Source organism: Theropithecus gelada, chromosome 3 (genome assembly GCF_003255815.1).
Source record: "Theropithecus gelada isolate Dixy chromosome 3, Tgel_1.0, whole genome shotgun sequence".
NCBI classification, from domain to species: Eukaryota; Metazoa; Chordata; class Mammalia; order Primates; family Cercopithecidae; genus Theropithecus; species Theropithecus gelada.
This window is the reverse complement of record NC_037670.1, coordinates 55,503,103-55,507,901: the sequence shown is the minus strand read 5'-3', so window position 1 is coordinate 55,507,901 and position 4,799 is coordinate 55,503,103. Positions and strand designations below refer to the sequence as shown.

The following is a 4,799-nucleotide window of genomic DNA, read 5'->3' as shown; positions in this document are numbered from 1 at the left end:
AGTTAAAAAGAAAAGAAAAGAAAACCAAACACTGTGTGTTCTCACGCATAGGTGAAAATTGAACAATGAGAACACTAGGACACAGGGTGGGGAATGCCACACACCGGGGCCTCTCGTAGGGTGGGGGTAGGGGGGAGGGATAGCATTAGGAGATATACCTAATGTAAATGACAAGTTAACAGGTGCAGCACACCAACATGGCACATGTATACATATGTAACAAATCTGCATGCTGTGCACATGTACCCTAGAACTTAAAGTACAATAATAATAAATAAATTATGTAATCATATTTGAATTTGAATTTTGTTTGACTATTTTCAATTTTAATAAATTAGTACAACAACAAATTGTTTTATGCATTTATGCAAATCTTTACATTTTAAGACACTACAAATCTGCACTAATTCAGAGTGATGTATTTATACCACTTTCGGCTTAAGTTTGGAAATGCTGTAGTGTATTTATAATACTTAAGGATGGTTTGAATGATCACCTGATAAAACTAGATTTTTTTTTCATGTTTCCAGAAATCTCTTTTATTTCTTTAGATATATAAAACACTGTTCTTTTATATTCTCTCTGATAATTCCAGTATCTGTATCTACAGTCTACGTGTTGTTTCTGCTGGGTCTCATAGTGTATTGTTGTCTTGTGATGTTTATGAATTTTAAAACGGGAGATCTCATTTTCTTTTCTTTCTTTCTTTCTTTCTTTTTCTGTAGAGATGGGGTTTCTCACTATGTTGCCCAGGCTGGTCTCGAACTCCTGGCCTCAAGTGCTGGGATTCCAGGTGTGAGCCACCGCGGTCGGTGGAGATAGTCATTTTCCTTGGAACCTGATCAACACAAAATCCTGAGACCTCCTGTGGTTGTGTTCCTCTGGGGCAGATTCTCAACCAGGGACACTTCTGCCCACAGGGACACATTTTGACATCCTGAGACAGTTCTGAGTGTCACAACTGTGTGTGCACGCACTTGTATGTACCTGCACATGCTACTGGCATCTCGTGGATAGAGGCCAGGGATGCTGCTTATATGGTGCAAGGAGACTGACCCACCCAGCATCACTAGGGCGGGCTCCAGGCAGGGTCTGCATGTGCCTCTGCCAGCCACCTAGACCCTGCCAGCCGGGAGCCACTTTAAATTCTCCCCTCGTAGTCTGCAGGGCCATGCACTAGCCTGATTGCAAACTGTAAACTTGGAGGACCTATATTTTTTTCACCTTGCATGGAACACCAAGGCTGAGAGGCAGTTTTTCCAGAGATGCCAGCCTGTCTCACATTTCCTCTTTAGCTGCGGGGTCCAGGTCTACATGGGCGGTTTCTTGATGAAGTTACCCCAGGACAGACACTGTTCTGTCTTCTGCTTCCAGTCCTATAAAGAGGCCAGGATCCCCCAGGGCATGGCAGGCACCCTCAAAGGCAGACGTGGGGAGGCCCTGGTGGGCAGACCCCAGCCTGCTGATGGGGGGCTTCTCCCCGGCTGCCGCTGGCCCACCCACTGCACTGCAGTCCACCCGGTGCTGGGGCTGTGGGGCACAGGCCTTCAGGACCCGCTCCTTTTCCCACCCAGGATGTCCGGGCCTGGCGTCCTTATGTCTCTGGAAAGCCCACTCCCATCCTCAGGGTAGGAGGACAGCTGTACGCTGGGCTGTCTTGGGCCTGTCCTAGAACACCCCTGCAGCCCGGGTGCAGCAGGGAATGCGGCTCTGTGGGGTTCCTGTGGGCAGGTTAGCATGGAGCTGGGTTCCGGAAGGGAGTTGCTGCCCTGCCTGCCAGGACCCCTCCTCTGAGACAGGGGTGCCTTGTGGAACAGTGCACAAAAGTGCCCTGGGCACGAGGGGTCCCTGCACCCCCCACACACTGACCCTGCATCGAGGTCCGTGCACCCCCCATACACTGACTCCTCATCAGGGTCCCTGCGCCCAACACACACTGACCCTGCATTAGGGGCCCTGGGCTTCAGAATCCACCTATGATGTTGCCGTGTCCCTGGCTCTGGTCGCACTGGGGCCCTCCAGGCTGGGCTGAGCATGGGGCCCCCACCAGTGCGTATCCCAGAACCAGTGGGAGTGGGCCTGGGCAGGGGGGCAGGGAATGACACCAAAGGGGACCTGCCCCAGCCTCCTCCTGTACCCTGGGGATTCTCCTTTTCCTTGGCTGAGGGAAGTGGCCTCTCCCTAAAGAAACCTGGGTTCAGGCTGGGCGTGGGAGGAAAGGGGGATGAGCAGGACCCCAGACCTTGGGAATCCTGAGTGGGGGGTGACAGACTCTGCCTATGACGTGCCTGGAACTGTCTGGAGGCCCAGGCTAACCCCTCTCCTGGGGACAGGGCCCTCCTGGGGAGCCAGGCTCACAGGTTGTTTTGTGGCACTCAACGTGGGGCAGCCACGTTGAGTCCCACAGGATGAGGAAGGCCATCACCTGGCCAGGATGAGGAAGACCATCACCGCGGGGTCTGCGGGAGGCACACGCAGGCCAAGCTCTAGTCCACCTGGCTCCCCGATCCGCTGCAGCCAGAGTCTCTCAGGCTTGGCCGGGACCTGAAATCCGACCGCCATCCCTGGGGCTCTCGTGCCAGGCGGCAGCCCCTGCTTAAAGGTCATCCCCACCCCCTCCATCTGCTCCCGTCCGGGCGACAGCCACTTTGTCCTGGTGCCCTGGTTGAGGTCGGGGGAAGCTGCCCTTGGACCCGCAGGTCTCGGGCGCAGCGTCAGCGCCGCAACCGAGCCGCCAGGCGCCCTCTGCTGGCCTTTGTCGGAAGTGCAGCCTGGGGTGAGCAGTTCTTTTCCCTGGAGATGGGACCCCAGGGCAGGCAGCATCGCTGGAAGCCAGGGCAGCCAGAGATCTGGTAACTCGTGGAGGGGTCCCCCACTGTCCACTCACAGCGGCAGTAGTAGCTGCGGACTATGCGGACTCAAGAGAGCCCCAGCCCATGTCAGCACCTGAGGCCAAAACCGAGTCAAGAGCTCGGTGTCCGGGCCAGCTGGGGACAGGCCTGGGGAACAAGGATAGCAAGGAGGACAGGAAGGCGCCGACTCCTGGACTGCCTGGGCCTGCTGGGGGTCTCCAGCCAGAGAGGTTGGGTGCGACAAGGCGCCCGCCCTCGAGGGGCTGAGTGCCAGGCCGGCCCTGGGGGCCCACTCAGTCCACACCGGCAAGATGAAGGTGGAGTACAGAGACCTGGCCTCCTGCTGGCTCAGGGCACCGGTCTCAAACAGCTGCTTAATGAGCGCCGACTTCTCCTGCTCCAGCTGCGTGATGCACTCACTCTTCTCGGTCACCTCCTGGGTGAGGAGTCGATTCTGCTCCTTCAGCATGAGGAGGATCTGCTGCTGCCATCCGGGAGACAAGGTGGACGTCAGGACAGAGCAGGCGGTCCGGAGGAGGACGTGAGCAGGGCCTGGCTGGCCCAGGCCGCAGCCAGCAGCTCCCCCCGCCACCGGGCCACCTCCTCTACCTTGGGCAGTAGCCGTCCCAGTGGGCGAGGGCTCCCCACAGCCCCAACGTCGGCTCTGGCTCTGCTCTGGCCCAGGCGGCACTGGCACTCCTGCAGTCGTTGCAGCTGCTGCTGGTACCAATTGCGGCCCGGCGCCATCATCTCCAAACCCTGCAGCAGCATCTCCCTCTCCTGCTCCAGTTTCTACATCTGCGTCAGCAGGCCGCAGTCCACGCCGCTGGTGATGGTGTGCCTCCGACCTTCCCCTCGGACACGGGGGGCAGCCGGGCATCCTCTGAATCCGCCTCCAAGACCCTGCAGGCCGCTGCACCTGCGTCGGCGCCCTGGCTCCGTTCCACCGCCGCGCTCTGGGACCACTAGGGCTCTGCTGGGCAGGGCGCCGCCTTGGCGGGGGCGTACAGCTGCTCCAGGCTGCGGGCCGGGCCTCTGGGACCTGTCAGAGCGGCGCGAACGCCCAGGGACAGGGGCTTCCTCTCCAGGACCGTCAGCAGATCGACAGCCGGTGCAAACAGCAGGCGCTGCGGCGGCTGGTCTCCGGGCCCGGCCCTGGCGCGCGTGGGGTCCCGGGTGCGGCCGTCGGCTCTCAGCAGCGAGGTGCGCAGACCCGCAACGAAGCGCTGGAAGGTAAGGTAGCAGCTAGCTGGGGCCACCTGACTCAGGCCTTTCAGCACCCCGCTAGGCAGCCCCTGGGCTTCGGCACTCTGCCAGCGGGACTGGATCTCTCGCAGGTGCAAGCAGCCGCGCCGCCGGCGGTCCAGGATGTCTAACAGGGTGAGCAGGCTCTGCAGGAAGGCGCGCGGCAGCCCATCCGTGCCGCGCGCGGGCTAGGCGGGAGACACGCAGCCCTGCTCGCCTGTCGCGGCCTGGGCCATGGGCTCCCGGCCTCGGTCCCCTAGACCACCCGTGTGAGTCCCCGCGCGACCCCACCGCGGGGCCAGCCCGGCGCACTCCCAAGACTTTCAATATACTTCGCATTAAGAAGATTTTAGTAGATGACCTTAATAAAATTACATTTACTCCTATTATACTAATTGCTAATAGGGAGGTTTGTTTGGTTGGTTTTGCTACCACAAAACTATCTGAAAAGAACATCTTCTGCTATGTGTCTTATATAATTTTTATAGGATACATGAAACGTTGTATGCATGAATGTGATACTCAGCATGATGTCAGAGTGATGCGATATGACAGCCATTCAATGCCTTATTTTTTTTTTCCAAAATACTTCTGATGATTGCTTTTTCCATTAGCACAAAATCTACTTAAGTTCAGTTCTACAAACACCCATGATTCATTTTCATATACGTGTCACAGTTCTGGATGGTGAAAACTAAAGGA

The 4,799-nt window shown here is 57.2% G+C and overlaps 1 pseudogene; it reads right to left on the bottom strand.

Moving 5' to 3' along the window:
* Nucleotides 1-2,883: 2,883 nt before the first annotated feature.
* On the bottom strand, nucleotides 2,884-4,333 carry LOC112621606 (annotated as a pseudogene).
* Nucleotides 4,334-4,799: the final 466 nt, after the last annotated feature.